This window comes from Pelobates fuscus, chromosome 2 (assembly GCF_036172605.1).
Source record: "Pelobates fuscus isolate aPelFus1 chromosome 2, aPelFus1.pri, whole genome shotgun sequence".
NCBI lineage: Eukaryota > Metazoa > Chordata > Amphibia > Anura > Pelobatidae > Pelobates > Pelobates fuscus.
This window is the reverse complement of record NC_086318.1, coordinates 357,837,133-357,861,243: the sequence shown is the minus strand read 5'-3', so window position 1 is coordinate 357,861,243 and position 24,111 is coordinate 357,837,133. Positions and strand designations below refer to the sequence as shown.

Sequence of the window (24,111 nt, the reverse complement as noted above, 5' to 3'; positions counted from 1 at the left end):
GATTAATGTTTTTTGTTAAATGGAAACTTTTGGCTTAAATAACAGTTAAGTTTCTTCTTTTGTCCTAGGAGTTTCAATGTTTTGCTGCTTATTGATAGATGTCTGGATGGATGGATAGATAGATAGATAGATAGATGGATAGGTAGGGAGATAACAAAATAACATGAGTGTTGCAGTATTTTTGGACAAATATAAATGAGATGGCCAGCATGGGAGAGTTTACTCTCTTGTCCAGGTCAGAAGCGATATTGAAGAAGAGACAAAATGCAGCTTAAATATACATCATTAGTCCATTAAAAAGTATCAATATCATACTGCAGTAGCCCAGTTATTCTGACATCTGAACTGGCATAGCTACCTCAATCTATATATATTTATTGTGTCCAACTACCTTAATTCTCTGCCATTACAGAACTCTGGGAGTTACAAACAAACAAAGCAGGTATCAGATTGCAGTTGTCTACCCTGGTCTCGGAACCATCCAGTTCCATGCAATCTGATAGTGCCACAATCAATCATGTACCAATGAATCGTTGTGGCAGAAACTAGTTAATCTTCATATGTGATCTGGTGTGAATTGGAGTACTGGTTTTCTAATGATATAATCATGGAGTAATTCTGGTAGCACAATGTGTGAATTGTTCTTTCTTTGCCACACATCTGTCGTAAACAATGTATTAGTGACAGGTTAACAATAGAAATTCATTAAAACACATTCTGTAGTTAATAAACGGTAAACAGCTGCCTTGTACATTTTTTCAATTAATTACAATTTAGCTTAAATCGTTACACCCATAGAAAACAATCATTATGTATAGTTTTTCCAATTCCACTGTACTATGTGTTTCTTTCTTTTTTTATCTTTATGTGTAAGAAATACTATACTTGCCCAATGCATATTTTAGTGCTATTGAAAAAATCTGCTAAAAGTCTACTAACATAATTGTTAGTTAGAATCAAATGTTAGTTATCCCTAGAGTCCCATCTCGTACAGGTTTTTATTAGTTGCCAGACATTGCACCTTTGGAGCAAATTATACTAGATACCAGCTGTGGGGTCAACTAATAATATTGTGGGGGGAGGGACTAGCCCATATGTTTAGTTCTACAGGTAAAGATAAGATAGACGTTTTTATTTATATCAAATATCTTTTAAAAAACAACAGATTAAAAATTTCAAAGCACATGCAACTGATGATTTTGTTAAAGTATCCCTGTCATTGTGCGCACACCTAACATTAAATTGTACCGCATACAAATTAATATATACCATGTGTTAAGAGCAGTACTTGCTAATTAATAGATTTTAGGTTAAAACTGTTCACAAACATGGTCCTTCACCCACTTTTCGAGTGATTCTATTTCTCTGTTACTGCAACTTGCAGTGCGGGTGCTCTAGTTTTTGTGATATGCATCCTGCTCATGTTGGAGGTAGATAAGAATGGAGTGACACACGCCTATCAGAAGTAAAATATCATGGCAATAAAGCCCATGACATCAGTGGGGAGGAATACACTGCTTGGGGAAGCGGTTCATGAGAGTTCCCTTATATTTTGAAACAAATCAAAATGCACAGTTTAAAAAATTAAAAATAAAAACATGTAAAAAATGCAATCCCAAAATGTATGTTAAAAATCTGGTTATATAGTCAACCCTTGGGGGTGCCAGATTCAATTCCCAGCTGGGTTGACTCAGCCATTCATCTTTCCGAAGTAGATAAAATGAGTACCATTGAATTGGGTAATAGTAACATCTCCTGGATGTTGATCAAAAGTAACACGCACAGGATATATTTGGAAACCAGAGTAATCTGAATGTACCTTTCCTGGTTAAATACTTTGTTATTATTGTTATTATTATTATTATTATTACAGAATTAAATCCAAATGCTATAACTGAGGCTAAATATTTGGAGAATTGCTCCAGATGAGCTAATTTAGTTTCAGTTTTGCCATTTGGACATTTCATAGTTAGTGAATAGCATTGTATTATAAGTATTGCTAATGGCCTGGTACCAGTACAGTAGATAATGTTGTCAGGAGCCCTAGAAAATTGATTTAATATGTGTATATGTAAAACATGGATTATGACACCAGCACGGCCATGTGGATATAGATAAGTTCTGACCAGTGTGGGTTCACATTTCAATACTTGAACTGTCTGGTGACTGTGCAACATAATTATATAGTGGGAATAGTTTGCCCTTATTAATGGTTCAAGAAATTGCTGCTCTTCTAAAAATACTCCTTTTGTCTAATCCCAGTAGCAGCCTTTCACTTATCTGATAGAAACCAGATGGGAACGCTGACACTCTTGAAGTGTTATGGAAGAGTGCAGATTCAGCGGATAAATCGTTTTTCTTGGATGTGTCACTCTTTGAAAATGAGGATTTGTAATTCCTATCAGGTTTTCCTTTGTTTTTTTGGTTGAACAAATTCAACTGATTTCTGCTTCTGGCCATGGCGTTCGCACTGAGGACTAACATTTGGGTAAAATACAATTTATTGCCAAAGTGAACAATACCTTAGATTCAGAAATAGTGTGTGCATTCACATATCACAAAATATTTTTAGGGGCTTTGCTAGAACTACTTTCAGAAACTGGTGATAGATCTTCAGGAAAGAAAATTAGTCAATATGACCTGAATCAAAGTAGGTAAATATACATGCGCGACACTGTGTGCAGATTTTCTTGCACACCGACAGAAGTATTTACAATGGTCTGTTTAAACCTAAAATGTAGCAAGGTTGAAACAAGATTACAATTTAACTGAATTATTTTATTCTAGACTCCACATCAGATAAGCTCTTTGAAATCATGGAAAATGCACTGATGGACTTTTGGGACGATGGTCCACTGTAATTATAAATGCTAAACTAACTAGAGATCTAAAATTGGGAAAATAGCAAACTGTAATGGTCATACTTTAAAAAAAAAAAAAATCAAAGAAAAAAGATACTCACCTTTGCAGTTACTGCATGAATGCAGTCATTACTTTCAACAAGAGTTTAGTATATTGTGTAGCCTCTTGCCAATTCCATATCATCAGATAAACGAATTGGTATTGTTGCCTAAAAACAACTCCATTCACAATTTTAAGAAAGAAGCTATCACATGCTTTCACACACACGTGTTAACAGTGTTCAAGTATTGTTTTTTTTAGTTGGAGTAATTCTTTAATTAGGATAAAGAGGGAGTTTTTTAATTCATGCCTTAGGCCTTTAGGCGCCCTGTGCGAAACATCTTCACAGTGCCCCCCGCGCCCCATCATCCATGTATAGTGTGTGTGTATAGGAGTGTAGTGATTGTGTAGGGGATTTATTAAATTAATAATGATTTTAATTTTTTTTTTAATTCCTCCTTTCCTGGTGTTACCTAGTTGGGAGAGGGGCATGCTGATCTGAATCTGGTCTACCTCCACTGGGTACAGACCATGTTTAACTGTCTCGCAAGCTCAGGGACTTGCAGTGTCCTGTGGTAATCTGCGGCAGCCCTCTGATTATCCCGAGCTAGGAAGACAGCTACTTATGGTCTGCAGCCAACAGAAGTGCAGGCCAGAAGTGCCAGACTGCCTCCCCTACATTACAGAGGAGCAGACTAAGTATGTCACATAATACTGAGTGGTTTTGTGGTGAGTGGTTATTTACCTTGACCTCTTTGGAATAAAAAATTGTAGTAATGCGCTACTTCTCCATTTATCACAGAGCTCCACAACAATAAAACTCCCAGTAATGTGGAGCTCTGTGACAAGATCATACACTACACAACAATACAACTCTAAGTAATGTGTCTATTAGTGTATCATCGAGCTCCCTAACTATAAAACACAGAGTATGTGCATTTTATATACCAGAGCTCCACTGTAACACATTCACTATAATATGATGTAATGTTTGTGTTGTCTGTGTATGTGATAGATGTGATGACTGTGTGTGATATGCATGCTATGTGTTGGCTGTGTGTGATATTTGTAATGGGTGTATTAACTGTGTGTGATATGCACCTATTGGTTGTATGTGATATTTATGCTGTGTTTATTGGCTGTGTGTGATGGGTATTTAGTTCAGGTGAAAAAAAATATATTTTAAGCCTATGTGTGAATGCAGGTGTATATTTTTGCAGAGTTATGTGCACACAGTCCCACAGTCAGATGCACACAGTTATACATATACACTGTCAAATCCACCACATGCACTCAGTCGCAGGTAGATAGTCACATACATAGATTCAGGCAAAAACATACAGGTACAGGCCGTAACACACATACACAGTTACAGGCAGATAAACACACTCACACACAATTACAGGCAGACAGCCACACACATACACACAGCCACACACACACACACAGCCACACAGAGGCAGCCTAACACACAGGAAGACATCCACACAAATGCAGAGGCAGGCAGTCACACACACACACAGGCAGACAGCCACACACACAGGCAGACAGTCACACATACACACAGGCAGACAGTCATACACACACACAGAGGCAGACAGTCACACTGTCAGACAGTCTCACACATACACACACACACACACACACACACAGGCAGGCAGACAGTCAAACACACAGACACACACAAAGGCAGACAGTCAAACAGGCAGACAGCCACACACACAGACAGCCACACACACAGACAGCCACACACATACACACAGCCACACACACACACACACACACAGAGGCAGACAGTCACATAGACACACACAGGCAGACAGTCAAACACACAGATAGACAGCCACATACACACAGGCAGACAGTCACACACACACACACACACACACACACACAGGCAGACAGTCATATACACACACACAGGCAGACAATCATACACACAGACACACACACAGGCAGACAGTCACACACACACAGAAGACAGCCACACACACAGACAGCCACACACACACGCAGGCAGTCACACACAGACAGCCACACACATACACACAGCCACACACACACAGAGGCAGACAGTCACATCGACACAGACAGACAGTCAAACACACAGACAGACAGCCACACACAGGCAGACAATAACACATAGTTGGAGACTGATTGTTTGGGAAGCAGGGACTCCTTCCTGCTTCCCCTGCAGCAGTTACCTGGCATGTTTAGCTCCTCCTCTTCCACACAGGAAGCTCCGCCCAACATCATGGGAAGCTCCGCCTCTGCCACACAGGAAGCTCCAGCCCCGCAGCACGGGAAGCCCCACCCCCGCCGCAATATTTTTAAATTATTTTTGTTGTTGGTTTTTTATAATCCCGGTCGGCCATGTGTGAGCAGTGGTGGCCGAATGGGGCCCCCTGCTCCCATGGCGCTCTGTGCGGCCGCACAGCTCGCACACCCCTAAGGCCGACCCTGCCTTTAACTCTAGACACATTCTAATCCTAAACTCCCTCTTTATCCTATCCGTATTTCATTCCTACTCTTTACTCCCTCTTTATCCGTACCATACTTTATTCCTACTCTTTACTCCCTCTTTATCCTAACCGTACTTCATTCCTACTCTTTAATCCCTCTTTATCCTAACCGTACTTCATTCCTATTCTTTACTCCCTCTTTATGCTAACCATACTTTATTCCTACTCTTTACTCCTTCTTTATCCTAACTGTACTTTATTCCTACTCTTTACTCCCTCTTTATCCTAACCATACTTTATTCCTACTCTTTACTCCCTCTTTATCCTAACCATACTTCATTCCTACTCTTTACTCCCTCTTTATCCTAACCATACTTCATTCCTACTCTTTACTGCCTCTTTATCCTAACCATACTTCATTCCTACTCTTTACTGCCTCTTTATCCTAACCATACTTCATTCCTACTCTTTACTCCCTCTTTATCCTAACCATACTTCATTCCTACTCTTTACTCCCTCTTTATCCTAACCGTACTTCATTCCTACTCTTTACTGCCTCTTTATCCTAACCATACTTTATTCCTAATCTTTACTGCCTCTTTATCATAACCGTACTTCATTCCTACTCTTTACTCCCTCTTTTTCCTAACCATACTTTATTCCTACTCTTTACTCCCTCTTTATCCTAACCATACTTCATTCCTACTCTTTACTCCCTCTTTATCCGTACCGTGCTTTATTCCTACTCTTTACTCCCTCTTTATCCGAGCCATACTTTATTCCTACTCTTTACTCCCTCTTTATCCGTACCATGTTTTATTCCTACTATTTACTCCCTCTTTATCTGTACCATTCTTTATTCCTACTCTTTACTCCCTCTTTATCCGTACCATACTTTATTCCTACTCTTTACTCCCTCTTTATCCTAACCATACTTTATTCCTACTCTTTACTCCCTCTTTATCCGTACCATGCTTTATTCCTACTCTTTACTCCCTCTTTATCCGTACCATGCTTTATTCCTACTCTTTACTCCCTCTTTATCCGTACCATACTTCATTCCTACTCTTTACTCCCTCTTTATCCATACCATGCTTTATTCCTACTCTTTACTCCCTCTTTATCCGTACCATGCTTTATTCCTACTCTTTACTCCCTCTTTATCCGAGCCATACTTCATTCCTACTCTTTACTCCCTCTTTATCCGTACCATGCTTTATTCCTACTCTTTACTCCCTCTTTATCCGAGCCATACTTCATTCCTACTCTTTACTCCCTCTTTATCCATACCATGCTTTATTCCTACTCTTTACTCCCTCTTTATCCGTACCATGCTTTATTCCTACTCTTTACTCCCTCTTTATCCGTACCATACTTTATTCCTACTCTTTACTCCCTCTTTATCCGTACCATACTTTATTCCTACTCTTTACTCCCTCTTTATCCGTACCGTGCTTTATTCCTACTCTTTACTCCCTCTTTATCCGTACCATACTTTATTCCTACTCTTTACTCCCTCTTTATCCGTACCATACTTTATTCCTACTCTTTACTCCCTCTTTATCCGTACCATACTTTATTCCTACTCTTTACTCCCTCTTTATCCTAACCATACTTTATTTCTACTCTTTACTCCCTCTTTATCCGTACCATGCTTTATTCCTACTCTTTACTCCCTCTTTAACCGAGCCATACTTCATTCCTACTCTTTACTCCCTCTTTATCCGTACCATGCTTTATTCCTACTCTTTACTCCCTCTTTATCCGTACCATACTTTATTCCTACTCTTTACTCCCTCTTTATCCGTACCATACTTTATTCCTACTCTTTACTCCCTCTTTATCCGTACCATACTTTATTCCTACTCTTTACTCCCTCTTTATTCTAACCATACTTTATTCCTACTCTTTACTCCCTCTTTATTCTAACCATACTTTATTCCTACTCTTTACTCCCTCTTTATCCTAACCATACTTTATTCCTACTCTTTACTCCCTCTTTATCCGTACCCCACTTTATTCCTACTCTTTACTCCCTCTTTAACCGAGCCATACTTCATTCCTACTCTTTACTCCCTCTTTATCCGTACCATGCTTTATTCCTACTCTTTACTCCCTCTTTATCCGTACCATGCTTTATTCCCACTCTTTACTCCCTCTTTATCCGTACCATACTTTATTCCTACTCTTTACTCCCTCTTTATCCGTACCATACTTTATTCCTACTCTTTACTCCCTCTTTATCCGAACCATACTTCATTCCTACTCTTTACTCCCTCTTTATCCAAACTGTACTTCATTCCTATTCTTTACTCCCTCTTTATCCGTACCATGCTTTATTCCTACTCTTTACTCCCTCTTTATCCGTACCATGCTTTATTCCTACTCTTTACTCCCTCTTTAACCGAGCCATACTTCATTCCTACTCTTTACTCCCTCTTTATCGGTACCATGCTTTATTCCTACTCTTTACTCCCTCTTTATCCGTACCATACTTTATTCCTACTCTTTACTCCCTCTTTATCCGTACCATACTTTATTCCTACTCTTTACTCCCTCTTTATCCGTACCATACTTTATTCCTACTCTTTACTCCCTCTTTATTCTAACCGTACTTTATTCCTACTCTTTACTCCCTCTTTATCCGTACCATACTTTATTCCTACTCTTTACTCCCTCTTTATTCTAACCGTACTTCATTCCTACTCTTTACTCCCTCTTTATCCAAACTGTACTTCATTCCTATTCTTTACTCCCTCTTTATCCAAACTGTACTTCATTCCTATTCTTTACTCCCTCTTTATCCTAACTGTACTTTATTCCTACTCTTTACTCCCTCTTTATCCTAACCATACTTTATTCCTACTCTTTACTCCCTCTTTATCCTAACCATACTTCATTCCTACTCTTTACTCCCTCTTTATCCTAACCATACTTCATTCCTACTCTTTACTGCCTCTTTATCCTAACCATACTTCATTCCTACTCTTTACTGCCTCTTTATCCTAACCATACTTCATTCCTACTCTTTACTCCCTCTTTATCCTAACCATACTTCATTCCTACTCTTTACTCCCTCTTTATCCTAACCGTACTTCATTCCTACTCTTTACTGCCTCTTTATCCTAACCATACTTTATTCCTAATCTTTACTGCCTCTTTATCATAACCGTACTTCATTCCTACTCTTTACTCCCTCTTTTTCCTAACCATACTTTATTCCTACTCTTTACTCCCTCTTTATCCTAACCATACTTCATTCCTACTCTTTACTCCCTCTTTATCCGTACCGTGCTTTATTCCTACTCTTTACTCCCTCTTTATCCGAGCCATACTTTATTCCTACTCTTTACTCCCTCTTTATCCGTACCATGTTTTATTCCTACTATTTACTCCCTCTTTATCCGTACCATTCTTTATTCCTACTCTTTACTCCCTCTTTATCCGTACCATACTTTATTCCTACTCTTTACTCCCTCTTTATCCTAACCATACTTTATTCCTACTCTTTACTCCCTCTTTATCCGTACCATGCTTTATTCCTACTCTTTACTCCCTCTTTATCCGTACCATGCTTTATTCCTACTCTTTACTCCCTCTTTATCCGTACCATACTTCATTCCTACTCTTTACTCCCTCTTTATCCATACCATGCTTTATTCCTACTCTTTACTCCCTCTTTATCCGTACCATGCTTTATTCCTACTCTTTACTCCCTCTTTATCCGAGCCATACTTCATTCCTACTCTTTACTCCCTCTTTATCCGTACCATGCTTTATTCCTACTCTTTACTCCCTCTTTATCCGAGCCATACTTCATTCCTACTCTTTACTCCCTCTTTATCCATACCATGCTTTATTCCTACTCTTTACTCCCTCTTTATCCGTACCATGCTTTATTCCTACTCTTTACTCCCTCTTTATCCGTACCATACTTTATTCCTACTCTTTACTCCCTCTTTATCCGTACCATACTTTATTCCTACTCTTTACTCCCTCTTTATCCGTACCGTGCTTTATTCCTACTCTTTACTCCCTCTTTATCCGTACCATACTTTATTCCTACTCTTTACTCCCTCTTTATCCGTACCATACTTTATTCCTACTCTTTACTCCCTCTTTATCCGTACCATACTTTATTCCTACTCTTTACTCCCTCTTTATCCTAACCATACTTTATTTCTACTCTTTACTCCCTCTTTAACCGAGCCATACTTCATTCCTACTCTTTACTCCCTCTTTATCCGTACCATGCTTTATTCCTACTCTTTACTCCCTCTTTATCCGAGCCATACTTCATTCCTACTCTTTACTCCCTCTTTATCCGTACCATGCTTTATTCCTACTCTTTACTCCCTCTTTATCCGTACCATACTTTATTCCTACTCTTTACTCCCTCTTTATCCGTACCATACTTTATTCCTACTCTTTACTCCCTCTTTATCCGTACCATACTTTATTCCTACTCTTTACTCCCTCTTTATTCTAACCATACTTTATTCCTACTCTTTACTCCCTCTTTATTCTAACCATACTTTATTCCTACTCTTTACTCCCTCTTTTTCCTAACCATACTTTATTCCTACTCTTTACTCCCTCTTTATCCGTACCATGCTTTATTCCTACTCTTTACTCCCTCTTTAACCGAGCCATACTTCATTCCTACTCTTTACTCCCTCTTTATCCGTACCATGCTTTATTCCTACTCTTTACTCCCTCTTTATCCGTACCATGCTTTATTCCTACTCTTTACTCCCTCTTTATCCGTACCATACTTTATTCCTACTCTTTACTCCCTCTTTATCCGTACCATACTTTATTCCTACTCTTTACTCCCTCTTTATCCGAACCATACTTCATTCCTACTCTTTACTCCCTCTTTATCCAAACTGTACTTCATTCCTATTCTTTACTCCCTCTTTATCCGTACCATGCTTTATTCCTACTCTTTACTCCCTCTTTATCCGTACCATGCTTTATTCCTACTCTTTACTCCCTCTTTAACCGAGCCATACTTCATTCCTACTCTTTACTCCCTCTTTATCCGTACCATGCTTTATTCCTACTCTTTACTCCCTCTTTATCCGTACCATACTTTATTCCTACTCTTTACTCCCTCTTTATCCGTACCATACTTTATTCCTACTCTTTACTCCCTCTTTATCCGTACCATACTTTATTCCTACTCTTTACTCCCTCTTTATTCTAACCGTACTTTATTCCTACTCTTTACTCCCTCTTTATCCGTACCATGCTTTATTCCTACTCTTTACTCCCTCTTTATCCGTACCATACTTTATTCCTACTCTTTACTCCCTCTTTATCCGTACCATACTTTATTCCTACTCTTTACTCCCTCTTTATCCGTACCATACTTTATTCCTACTCTTTACTCCCTCTTTATTCTAACCATACTTTATTCCTACTCTTTACTCCCTCTTTATCCGTACCATGCTTTATTCCTACTCTTTACTCCCTCTTTATCCGTACCATACTTTATTCCTACTCTTTACTCCCTCTTTATCCGTACCATGCTTTATTCCTACTCTTTACTTCCTCTTTATCCGTACCATACTTTATTCCTACTCTTTACTCCCTCTTTATTCTAACCGTACTTCATTCCTTCTCTTTACTCCCTCTTTATCCAAACTGTACTTCATTCCTATTCTTTACTCCCTCTTTATCCAAACTGTACTTCATTCCTATTCTTTACTCCCTCTTTATCCTAACTGTACTTTTTTCCTGCCCCTAACCCTAACCATACTTTGCTTGTGTTAAACCTTGATCTACGATATAATGATGTTAGTGTCTTATAAACAGCAACATTTTTGAACCCTCATCTGCACCGACATTTTAATTGTTTACAAATAAATGACATAAAGTAATATGTGCGGTGCTTATTTTTTACTATGGTAGGAAATATTTGTAGCCATTATTGCAGCTCAGTCAGATGACAACACTGTCCCACATCCTTTAATCCATTTTCTAGTTGTACTTCAAATATAGGTATTTTTCTGAGTTGTGCATTTCATAAAATGGCATAGTGCTTTCTTACAAGTAAAATAGTTTATAGGCACTTCATGGTACATTCTATCTAATGTTAACTTAAAGGGAAAGAAATGATTCTCTGGAGTTTTAAAGGTGGTATTTACAATGTGATGGGAGCTGCAGCTCTGGTTGCTCCTTGATTTGTATTATGGTGACAGGCAGCCCAGGATTATAATTTATTGCTGCCTAAGGCATGTTAAAATATAGGAACAACTGCCGCAGGCAGTACTACCCCTGTCAACACTTCTGCTCTCTGGAGCCGAGTATTGGTATACTGGGATGGAGATGGGGGTTGATTGACAGCTCCTGATTGTTGTTTGCTAAACCATGGTGATTAAATAAATTTTTGAGGAGTCTAATAGAGATAGACACAGTCCAATATGCTTTCAAAGTAAAGATTTTATGCTTAAAAGGGTGGGTAACAGGTCAACAATTGGAGACAAAGTGCGGAGAGAGCATAGCCACAGGGATGTAAAACAAGGCTCTGGCAGCAAAATACAATGTAAAATTCACTTTGAGTTCACTTTGAATCCCAGTCATTCCACATTACAGCAAATAATTGTACTAGTTCTTAATAACCACACAATAAAAAGTGAATTTATATATATTCAGGTAGTAGGGCCAACCTGGCGCCTCAACTCAGAGCTCTTGTGCCCATGAAGTGGCAGCTCAATTTTTTTTTTTATATATATCATTGGAGGTCAGGTGTTAATTTCCTCTGACAGTGAAAATGTAATTTCTTCTTAATCGAGTAGAAACTCTTTTTTTTTAGTCTAGTAGAAACCTTTGATTCTTTTGTCCAGGGAATGGTTTATAGCTTTTACTGCTTATATTCCACACTGGAATCTGTAAATGAATGCATACAATTCCAGTGAAATTTGCATAGAAAGTCATTTATGTTATTTACCTTGTTTGCAACATGAGGTGACATTGTGTAATTTTTGATCACTGCAGGCCACTTAGAATGCCGGTAAGCTTGAAAAATTATTTCATGGTGCAAAGCACAATTTAGAAGGCACGCAACTCGTTTGGAAATTTTTCTTGCATCTCATAACAGAGCGGTTAGAGAGGTTGTTAAAGCAAATGAACAGAACATTTTGTCCCCAAAAAAGCATTTGTGATTTTTTTTTCTTACACTTCGTATAAGAGCCACGGCTTGCTTTGTGCTTGAAGTGCATTTTACCAAGACAGTCCATCACATTCATATTGAATTTTTTTTTTCTTGTACTCAGATTATTTTTAGTGGGAGTTAACTGAACATTAGATTATGGTAAATGTATAAAGGATAGTGAACCAGGGTAATAGATGATCCCCCAAAAAAATTCCAAGTAAAAAAAGAATTTAGAGAAAACAGCTTGAACAGCCGTCCCTCATTATATATCAGCTAGGGGTTTGAGGTTTTTTCCAAAACATGGCTATTTTGCTCTCCATTTTAAGTCGCCATTTTGGAGTCATACCCATCAGTTACTCCATTTTTACTCCTGACAATAGTAGTTGTATTTCAAACTTTATTAAAAAAAAACAAAAAAAACACCTCCAGATTTATTTTGTCTGTGATCTACAATTGTTTTGTTAGGATGAAAAGTAAGACATATTTGTGATATCTGCTGATAATTTTAGCTTTTCAGCTCACGGCTTTTGATTTAGAAAAGAAAAAAATTATTATCCTATTATTTTCAAATGGTTTTCAATTATTTTCATTTAAAAGCAGAAAGCAGAACCTCGATTGCCTGAGGGTGGTATTTTTTTTTAAATAAATAAATATTGCTCTTGTTTAGTCTACAGAGATGTGCATGATATAATTCAGCACTTCATTAATTTATACCCTGAAACAGACCCAAAGCATGTCCGTGTGTTATGTAGGTCACAGAAATATAAATCTGCTTTCTTATAATTTTAAGACGAAGTCATAAGCAATGAAAGGTAAAAGCCACCCTTCAGGCTACTTGTGGACTTCAACTCCCATTGTGCTTAGTCAGCAACACAAACTTTTTTTTTTTTTTTTTTTCAAGAAGCAAACAATACAATGCCCAAACAATACACATTGTAAATAAAACTAGAGACTTGTGTGTCAAAAGTCTTCCAGGCTTCTCAGCTGAGATGCATCAAGAAGCGTATTCAAAACCAAAAAGGACAGCATATGTTTATCAACATTCATCATACATCGAAAGTACAAAAGAGCATTATATACCTAAATAAATGAATATCCAGTGATGAGTGTATGTGTTCCCCCCACCCCCTCTAGAAGCACATTAGGCATAGAGAGAAAAATAAATAAAAGTAATGGTATACCTCAGGATCAGGATAGGGAGGGATCAGGAGGGACAGGGCAGTTTCAAGGCAGCATCAGTGTAACCCACCATTGTTTAGTATTGTTTATAGCGTATTTGCGTGTATTATGGGAATTAATCTTCATTTATGTTGAAGAGAGGGGTGTATGACCTGTCCACAAGCTACATCTTGGAATTAAGTTGGTATCAGCTAGATTTATTGCTTTGTAGACATCCAATCTAATAAAAAATTCCCCTGGGTACCATAACAGAGCCACTCTGTCCAATCTACCTCGAGAGGAAGCCACCGTTAGCTCTGCAGATCTGGTCTCCTTTACCCTATCCAGGTATTCTCTCACCGCAGAGCCTCACTCCCCCAGTGCAGGAGTATCAGTGCCTTGGCTGCGTTAACTAAATGGCGCACAAGTGAATGCTTATATTTTTTAGTTGTGCTGTGCACGCTGTGTGATGCAAGCGTCGGTCCAAATTTGATTTCCCTTTTGGACACATGTGAGATGATTGTTTGGATAGTCCTCTAAAAAAGGGCTAGATTGGAGCGTGACCACCAGATATGGGTGTAAGTCCCCTCATCGAACCAACACCTCCAGCACCTATCTCCACACCTGGAAACAATCCAGACGTTCAATACCATCCTGACACCAGCTTGAATGCAGTTTCTGCCTGTCTAGAGGATACCGAGCAATTGTGGACATGTATGAAGATCATTTCCCACTGTACTAAAGAGAAGGAGACCCCCAGCTCAAAGAGAAGGAGACCCCCAGCCCGTTGCTCCCATTGAGCTGTGTAGTTTAGAAGTATTGGTTTGGGCGGTGAGATCAACAAGCTATAGAGCTGGTAGATCAAATTTGGAGTTCTCTCTAGGGATGTGCAAAGCATCAACAGAGAAGTCTGTTCCCTCCAAAATAAGTGAGGTTATAGATTTTGACCAAAAATTTCGGATGTTGTTGGTAACTTAACCTCTTAACCTTTGACCACATTGATGCATCTGTACATGTCATGATTTTAAACTCTGGAAGGGGCCCTTGTGTTATCAGATGTGAAGGTCAGACTACCCATGAAGGGGGGCCATGCTATAAATTGTATATACATGTTTTTGCATTCGGAGGGGAAATGTCTGGTTATGTGGCAGCAGAAACAGAGTGGAAGCTCGTCAAGAATAGTGTAGTCTAGCAACTACCAGGCAATCTGCAGAGTTTAGCCATGGTAATGCACTCAGTGGGATTGGCACAGGTGGGTTTATTGTTCAGTCCACTATTCTGAATATGAGCTGCATTGCAATAGTACAACCTTCTTCATAGTCAATATTTGAGTCTAGGTCTTTTGCGAACCTATATGAAGCCCACAAACAGCTGTCACAAGGACTTGAAAAAGGTTGTCGGCAAGGATATGGGAATAGTCTGGAATACGTAGGAGAGGAAGGATATTCATTTTAAGGATGCCTAACCTTCCAGACCATGAATGAAACTGTCCCTCCTATCTCCCCATATCCCTTCTTATTGCTTCCAACAGGGAAGCAAAATGGTCCTCAAACAGAAAAAACACCTGATTGTTTGATACCTAAGAATAAATGACCCTTTGGAATGGGAACTTTGCCCATATTTCTGATTTCATTTTCTGGGTTAACTTTAGATGCAAAATGCAGAATTTACAAAGGTGAAGGGTAAAAATTGTTCCCTTTTTAGTACCATTCGTGGAAAACGCCTGAGGATTTAGAATCTCAAAGAAGGGCATCAAACTTAAAAGCTTAAGGAACTTTTCCTTTTTTTCCCTTTCCTTTTCCCCCTTTTCTACTTCCTTTACCTTTTCTTGATTTCCCATTTATTATCTACTTTAGCCCTTTTTTGTTACTTCTTTCTTTTTCCTCCTCTCCCCCCACCCCTTTTGTCTTCCTTTTCTACTCTCCCATTTCTCACAGTCCTCTTCCACCCCCCCACTTTGATTTTTCTTCCCCCTCCCACCTGAGCCTTTAAAGTTTTCAACTCCCTCCTAGGAGCCGGTGGAGTTCACCCCACAAAAAACAAGGGCATCCCCCCAGCTACCAACGATCAGGCAATTCAGGTGGCCTAAAGCAAGTGGAACCCATCAGGCCCAGACACCCCAAACACTGTGATATCAGGGGACATCCGGCCACAACGAACAGCTGACCGGAGACTCGGGATTCCCCCACTTTTCCCCTAAACTTCATGCCCCACAGGTAAATCAGGAGGAACCACTCCCAAGCGCACATACCTCAATAATTTGACATCAACATCAAAACATTTAAAAATATTAACAAAACATGACAATGTACACCAACCTCTCCACTCTTTAGATGAACCAAGTCCCCAGTGAACCTGCATTGAAGATTAGGAGGATAACTTCAGCATCATTTAGCACATAAGGATTAGGAGATGATAGAATAGCCCCACATTTCTCAGTCACCCATACAAAATCCTGGGAGGGTGATCTTCTTCAAAACTTTCACATCCACTTTGAAATCGTGTTGAATAGCCCTCATGTTGAATAATCTCCTTTGTGAGATATTCGAGCAGTTTGATCGGAATCATATAAAAATAGGATTTCTGAAAAAGTAAAACGTTTAGCAAAAACTATCTTTAAATTTTAGAAGCGTTTCAAATAAGCACAGAATTTTTTGTTTACGTACCCTTCTAACTTGCAGTGCAGGAGGACAAAAATCTATATGGATTCCCAGGAGGTCATAGATAGATTGCTGTTAAATTTAAATCAGTTTAAAATGAGAGCCAATGCCAAGTGATAACAGCCTGTTTTATGAACCTTTATGCCTAACAGAATTATTTTCGCCATCACTCTGTCTTTGTGTGGCACCTGTTTACAGTTCAGTCTTGCTGTAACTTAATTTAGGAGTGAATAATTTTATAAACACAGTGATGATATAGAGATTTTCACATAGGCTTCCTTAGAAACAAAGCCCATCAACACACTTCATTAACAGATTTTTTTTGTGCACCTGATCCATAGTGCCTGCCGGATTACAGGGGACAATTTACGATGGCCATTATTTTTGGGCACTAGTAACTTGCATCTACCAAAACAGTACAGTACATATACAGTAACAATAAATTATTGTGTGTCTAATGTACAGAGAATGGAAAATATATAAACGTATTGGGATGGAAGTGTGAGTGCGTGCGCGTGTGTGTGCCACACTCTGTGTACACGCTATACAGCACTGGTTTTCTTGCCTTGATTTTTAAATACATGATAGTCCTGGTGGTGCTGAATGTCCAATAGGAGAGATATTTTTTAGTATACCGATGACTAGTATGAGGATAACCTTCAGATGGTAGGAATGGGACAGTTGGTAGCACATATACAATAAATGTTCTGCTTGTTGGAGAACCGGTAACTACAGGGACGTGTTTGGTGTTCTCATTTATTAATATAGATGTCCTGATGTGGTCTGCCAATCTTTAGCTATAACCTGCAGTTATATGTCTCACGTCTGGCTTGTGATTGTTTTAGGAATACACCTGAATGGATCATCAAAATGGACATTTGCAACGGCTTCCCAGATCTGTTTTGTTCTTCTCTCTAATAAACAGTGGGATGGTATATCCCAGCCAATCCTGTTCCTTTTATTAATTTGCTCCTGTGCATGCAAATACACTTGTGCAAATTCAGTATTGCCCCATAAAAGTAAATATGATTCCCTTTCATCGAGCTGCATGAGTTTTTAAATGTGTAGTTTAAATGTCAGTGCCTGCAGTGTCCCTTTAAAATTAAATATATAGATTGCTTCATACTTTGTCCCCTGTGCATGACTGTTGCATTTTTAGGCAGATATAAAAATAGCAGTGTCTAGGAAGCCAGAATGGTACCTTATTTCTCTTGTGGTTTATTTTCCTGGAACAGGAAAGTTTAAACTAAAAATCAATAGCCTGGAACATTTTAATGTTCTTTAAGCATCTAAAGAGTGAAAATATTAGTTTTTTTTAATATTGGAATTTTCTTGTGAATACATTAGTCAATAAATTTTCATTTGTGTAAAATGTAATTAGAGGGTAGTTTTATTGCTAAATAATAAACGCATCTTACAAGGTCACTATTTAAAATATCAAGTGCTTCATTAAATACTAATGTCCCCTATTTCAGAAGATTCCCAAATGTATTGCACTTAAACAAGAGTATTGACACAACAATACTTTATTTATATACATGGGAAAATGTTATTCTACTGATTAGAATTGTTTATCGTGAGCCCTTAACCAATTCTTTTTCTAAAAACCCCAAAATGATTTCCCATCTTTTACATTCCTCCTTATATCCTTTCAATTCCTGAAGTGTCCCTTTAATGGAAACGATAATAATTAATTCATGTTCTATTTCTCATAGCTGCTTGGGTAATTACTGTCCAGTTTAATCCTATGAGGTGTTGATCTCTGCTTTACTACGACGGACTAGACTATGAGCCTATGTCATCCCAGAATTGTTGTTGAAAGTCCACATCCAGGAGATCCTTGGTTTTTGATAAAAATCTTTAAAAATAATTTGATACATAATGGGTAGCTGGCACCATCAGACTCATTGCCCCATAGCCACTACAAAAAGCTTACAGTGTCAATTTAAGTTTGATTGTAGTCACCACCAAACCATATGCCACAGGAGTGGATTGCTATGGAGTGGACACAGTCAGTGTCAATGAAAAGGGTATTGCCACAGACTATTTTGTGTGGTCACTTAGATTAATTGAAATCAATCAAAATCTTTTTTTTTAATCAAATTATCTGTTTTTCTTTACTGTAACTAATATTATGTTTAGTGCTTACTGTTCTTATTACATTATTTATATAGTACCAACATTTTCTGCAGCACTGTACAACAGGTAAACAACACAAACAGTTCTTTCTAACAAATCGCGTATGACATTTGGGAATAGTAGGGGATGGGAGCCCTGGCCAAATGAGCTTGCATCTAAGGGTCAAATATAAGATTACAATATGTGATTTATAAAGAAAAGGTTTTGTTACCATACTCAAACGTAAGTTAATATATCTAGACAAATCTTTTTTATCTGTACATAAAAACAAAAAAATCATATTTATATGTACCCAGAGAATTATATGTAGCTGTAAATTGGAATACATGTATGTGTATGCTATAAAAATTGTAACTCCTACGCGTAAAGGTACCAACACTCTGGCTGTTAAAAAGGTTAAACTTACAAATTACTATTTGATTTTGTATCCAGGATACAGCAGAAAATGAAATAATTCTGTATTGTGTTCTAGTTATCTGTAGAGAAATAAAAGACGCCCACACCTTTCATTTTTTTTTAACTAAAAACAAAATTCATCTTGAAATTATGTTCCTCTTCAAGGTCCAATGGGTGAAACTTGACAGAGGCTATTAGCAGTACTGAAATAAAATGTGTTGTCAGCCCTTATGAAGTACAATACTCCAACACAATATACCAGAAAAACGGAAGCCAATCGTATTGTCATCAGTAAATGATCAGTGTTTTATTGTTGTACAGTCGATAGAGTGACAAACAAATGGTAGTGAAGAATTAAATACTGTGTGTTCTAAAACTATAATGAGTACCCAATGGACAATTAGATAAATCTAATCAGAAATAGATATAGGTAGATGATGGATGGAAGGGTGGATGACAGTTTCACATCTTCACAGAACCGTAAGTAAAGAATATGTGAAATACCTGTACCACTTGCCACAATATGGTGGTAGGTGTAGAATTATGTAGGGTTTTATACTAAACACCAAAAGTAAAAACAATGTTAAGGTAAAAATATTTGAATTGGGGGAAAAAAATCTTATTTAATTGATTTTGAAATTGTGGTCTGAAAGTCAGTAGCCAGCACACCATATCAATCACTAGATTGATGCACAAATCATTTTCACTCGTGACAAGTTAATAAAATATATTTTTATCTAAGCCATAACAGATCGATACGGGATTTACATGACAGATGGATTCGTTCAGGTGTAGATTAACAGGAATTGTATTAGTTTGTGCACAAACTAATCGACTGAGATGGTCATTGTAGTTGGGGTGTTTGCTCTGCAGGAGTATTCCTTATTCAATTATTCTGCATTAAAAGGTAAATAATTGGGAAAATCTTTGTCATAGACATTACATGGAAATAACAAGTGAGCTTAGCGCCTTCTAAAGACTTAATTGACAACTAGTTGTGAGAGGCCAAGACATGATAGAATATGCCAGATATTTGGGGGTACTAGTGTTTCTTAGCGATTAGCGCGGTAGGCTTTTTGTAACAAAACCTCTAATTAGCTGATTAGTCTCTCTGGGGATCATGAGGATTGCAGTTTGGCAATACTTGACTATTTGCCTGCTGGCAAGCCTTGCCCTAATTATACCTAGGTCATACTAGATTAATTTCATGAAAGATTCTACATCATATGGGTAGTGTTTTGCGCTCTGACCAAGAATGTTAGGTTATTGGATCTGTAAGCAGTTTAGGTATTTACTGATCACAAGGAAATATAAAGATCTAGGAACAATACAACTTTAAATAAAGGCTTTGCATTTGTCTGAATACATAACCAGATTCATCTTCTGCTTTCTACATCCACCCAGCTTCTTATTTAAATATATGCCTGACAAGTATTGAGCAACACCTAGTTTCTAACATTACAACATAACAGAAAGGAAACACTGCATCACTGCCAAAATTCATAATGCTGTGTTTAATAGCTGTGATTTGTTTGGTATGTAAGTGGGCTGTATTTCCAGGGCCGGGCAGTTAACAGGCAGAACAGAGGAATTCTGCTTCAAAACGTGCCCCCTGTCCAGCATGTATTGATAATTTTACTGGGGTTCATGTGAAGGGTGCATGCAAACTCTGAGAGTCCAATAGCTGTATCCTATCAACATCTGTGTCTGACCAGAAATGGATGTGTATGCCCTACATTCTAACAAGATTTGTATTATATGGCGAAAACATATTCCACAGCACTGTACAGTTGGTGTACACAGGGCCAGCATGACTGCTAGGCAAATTACCGTATATACTCGAGTATAAGCCGACCCGAATATAAGCCGAGGCCCCTAATTTTACCCCCAGAAACTGGGAAAACTTATTGACTCGAGTATAAGACTAGGGTGGGAAATGCAGCAGCTACTGGTAAATTTCTAAATAAAATTAGATCCTAAAAAAAATTATATTAATTGAATATTTATTTACAGTGTGTGAATGAATGCAGCGTGTGTATGAGTGCAGCGTGTGTGTGTATGAGTGCAGCGTGTGTGTATGAGTGCAGCGTGTGTATGAGTGCAGCGTGTGTGTATGAGTGCAGCGTGTGTGTATGAGTGCAGCGTGTGTGTATGAATGCAGTGTGTGTATGAGTGCAGTGTGTGTATGAGTGCAGTGTGTGTGTGTGTGTGTGTGTGTATGTATGAGTGCAGTGTGTGTGTGCCTGTGTGTATGAGTATGTGTGCAGTGTGTGTATGAATGCAGTGTGTGTGTGTTGCAGAGCCTTGGTGGGGAGTGGGCAATTTTTTTTTAATATTTTTTTATGATTAATTTTTATTATTTTATTTTATTTAATAATTTTTTTGTTATTATTTTAATATTTATTTTTTACTATTTTATTTGTAATATTTATTATTTTATTTTTTTTCGTCCCCCCTCCTTGCTTTATACATAGCAGGGAGGGGGGCTCCTTCCCTGGTGGTCTAGTGGCATTGGTAGTTCAGTGGGGGGAGGAGGGGGCTGTCAGAGAGTTTACTTACCTCTCCTGCAGCTCCTGTCAGCTCTCTCCTCCTCTGCGCCGGTCCGTTCAGCACCTCTATCAGCTCACACTGCAAGTCTCACGAGAGCCGCGGCTCTCGCGAGACTTACAGTGGGAGCTGACAGAGGTGCTGAACGGACGGCGCAGAGGAGGAGGAAGCTGACAGGAGCTGCAGGAGAGGTAAGTAAACTCTCTGACAACTGCAGCCCCCACAGCCCCTGTCTGTATTATGGCAATGCAAATTGCCATAATACAGACTATTGACTCGAGTATAAGCCGAGTTGGGGTTTTTCAGCACAAAAAATGTGCTGAAAAACTCGGCTTATACTCGAGTATATACGGTAAGCATCTGCCTAGGGTACACTTGTCCAGGGGGGGGCAATCGTTGGGTGACCGGCAGGAGGGTAGCACATTGCTCACAACCTGGCTCTCCCCCTCTGACACTGCCACCCCTGCATCTTTGTCCTTCGGTGGTCTCCAACTTACCCACAACCCAAGAAACTCTGAATGTAAAGGTGGTGGTGTTGGGTTTCTCCTCTCCCCTCACTGCTCTTTTAAACCTCTTCCCACCCCCCCTTCCCTCTCTTTCCCGTCATTTGAAATACACTCAATTCGCCTTTTCAAACCCTTCTCCGCTAACATTGCTGTTATTTACCGTCCCCCTGGTTCCCCTCTTCTCTTCCTTGACCACTTTGCTGCCTGGCTACCCTATTTCCTCTCTTCTAACATTCCATCCCTAATTCTCGGGGACTTCAATATTCCTATAAACCCACCTTTGACCTCTGCAGCCACTAAACTACTTTCAATGACTTCCTCCCTCGGGCTATCGCAGTGGGCAAATTCTCCCACCCATGTAGCTGGCAATACCCTTGACCTAATCTTCACTTATGCATGTACAGTAACTAATATCTGCAACACTCCATATCCACTCTCTGATCACCACCTCTTATCATTTGCTCTTGCGTACCCCCTCACCCAACAACCTCAGCCTAACCCCCCTCAACTCAGGAGGGACCTTAATTCTCTGGATCTCCAACAGTTGTCAGCTGACATTGATTCACAACTGCTGTCCATCCCTTCCCTCTCCTGTCCTTCACTGGCCATCTCCATATATAACTCTACTCTTACATCTGCCTTGAACACTGCAGCGCCACTCCAAACAAGCACCTCAAGGAGGACCCGCCCCCAACCATGGCATACTAAATCAACGCGCTACCTGCAAAGATGCTCCCGTTGTGCTGAACGCTCCTGGAGGAAGTCTCGTACACAATCAGACTTTCTCCATTATAGATTCATATTGTGTTCATACAGTGCAGCCCTTGCCCTTGCCAAACAGTCCTATTTTTCCTCTCTCATTAGTTCATGTTCCCGCAACCCCAGACGTCTCTTTGACACCTTTAATTCTCTTCTTCGCCCTGCTGTGGCCACCCCCAAAACTAACCTTACTTCTGATAACTTTGCATGTTACTTCACTGACAAGATTGAACAGCTAAGGAAAGAATTCTCCCCTCCTTGCCTTTATGTTTCTCAATCACACATAGATCATGCATTTCCTACCCTTCAGACATTCTCCCCAGCTACTGACCAAGAGGTGGCTGCTCTTCTTTGCTCCTCTCGCCCCACCACTTGCCCACTCGATCCTGTCCCATCTCACCTTATCAGATCTCTCTCCACTTGTCTCGTGCCTTCTCTAACACACATCTTCAACTGCTCGCTCTCTTCTGGCATCGTCCCTGCTGACCTTAAACATGCCACTGTAGTACCTATACTAAAAAAACCATCCCTCGGCTCATCCACCCTCTCTAATTACCGTCCCATATCCCTGCTCCCTTTTTCCTCAAAGCTTCTGGAAAGGCTTGTCTTTACCCGTGTGTCTCATTTCCTCAATTCCAACTCTCTCCTTGACCCCCTTCAATCTGGCTTCCGCCCTCTCCACTCTACAGAGACTGCCCTTATCAAAGTCACTAACGACCTAATCGCAGCTAAATCCAAAGGCCACTACTCCATACTAATTCTTCTTGACCTCTCAGCGGCCTTTGACACCATTGATCATGCTCTCCTTCTTCAAACTCTTCAATCACTTGGTCTCTGTGACTCTGTCCTCTCGTGGTTTTCCTCTTATCTCTCCCAACGCTCATTCAGTGTCTCCTTTTCTAATGATACCTCCTCCCCTCGCCCTGTCTCGGTTGGAGTTCCCCAAGGCTCCGTCCTTGGTCCACTTCTATTTTCTCTTTATACTGCCTCTCTTGGCAAACTTATTACCTCTTTTGGATTCCACTACCACCTGTATGCTGATGACACCCAGCTATATCTCTCCTCCCCGGACCTCTCCCCTGCCGTCCTGCAACGTGTCACTGCTTGCCTTTCTTCCATCTCTGACTGGATGTCCTCCCGCTTTCTGAAACTCAATCTCTCAAAAACTGAGCTCCTTGTCTTTCCTCCTCCTAATACTGATCCTCCTCTTTCACTCTCCCTTCAAGTTTGTGGTACCAACATCAGTCCATCCTTGCAAGCGCGCTGTCTTGGCGTCATACTTGACTCTGGTCTCACCTTTGAGCCTCACATCCAGCATGTTGCCAAATCCTGTAGATTCCATCTTAAAAACATAGCCCGCATCCGCCCCTTTCTTGCACCAGATACTACCAAGGAGCTTGTCCATGCTCTGGTAATCTCCCGCA

General features: G+C 39.4%; 1 protein-coding gene across 10 annotated transcripts in view; it reads left to right on the top strand.

Moving 5' to 3' along the window:
- LOC134587347 (sodium/calcium exchanger 1) overlaps positions 1 to 24,111 on the top strand; it is a 439,447-nt gene that overhangs the window by 165,213 nt on the left and 250,123 nt on the right. The gene's annotated exons all lie outside the window — the stretch shown is intronic.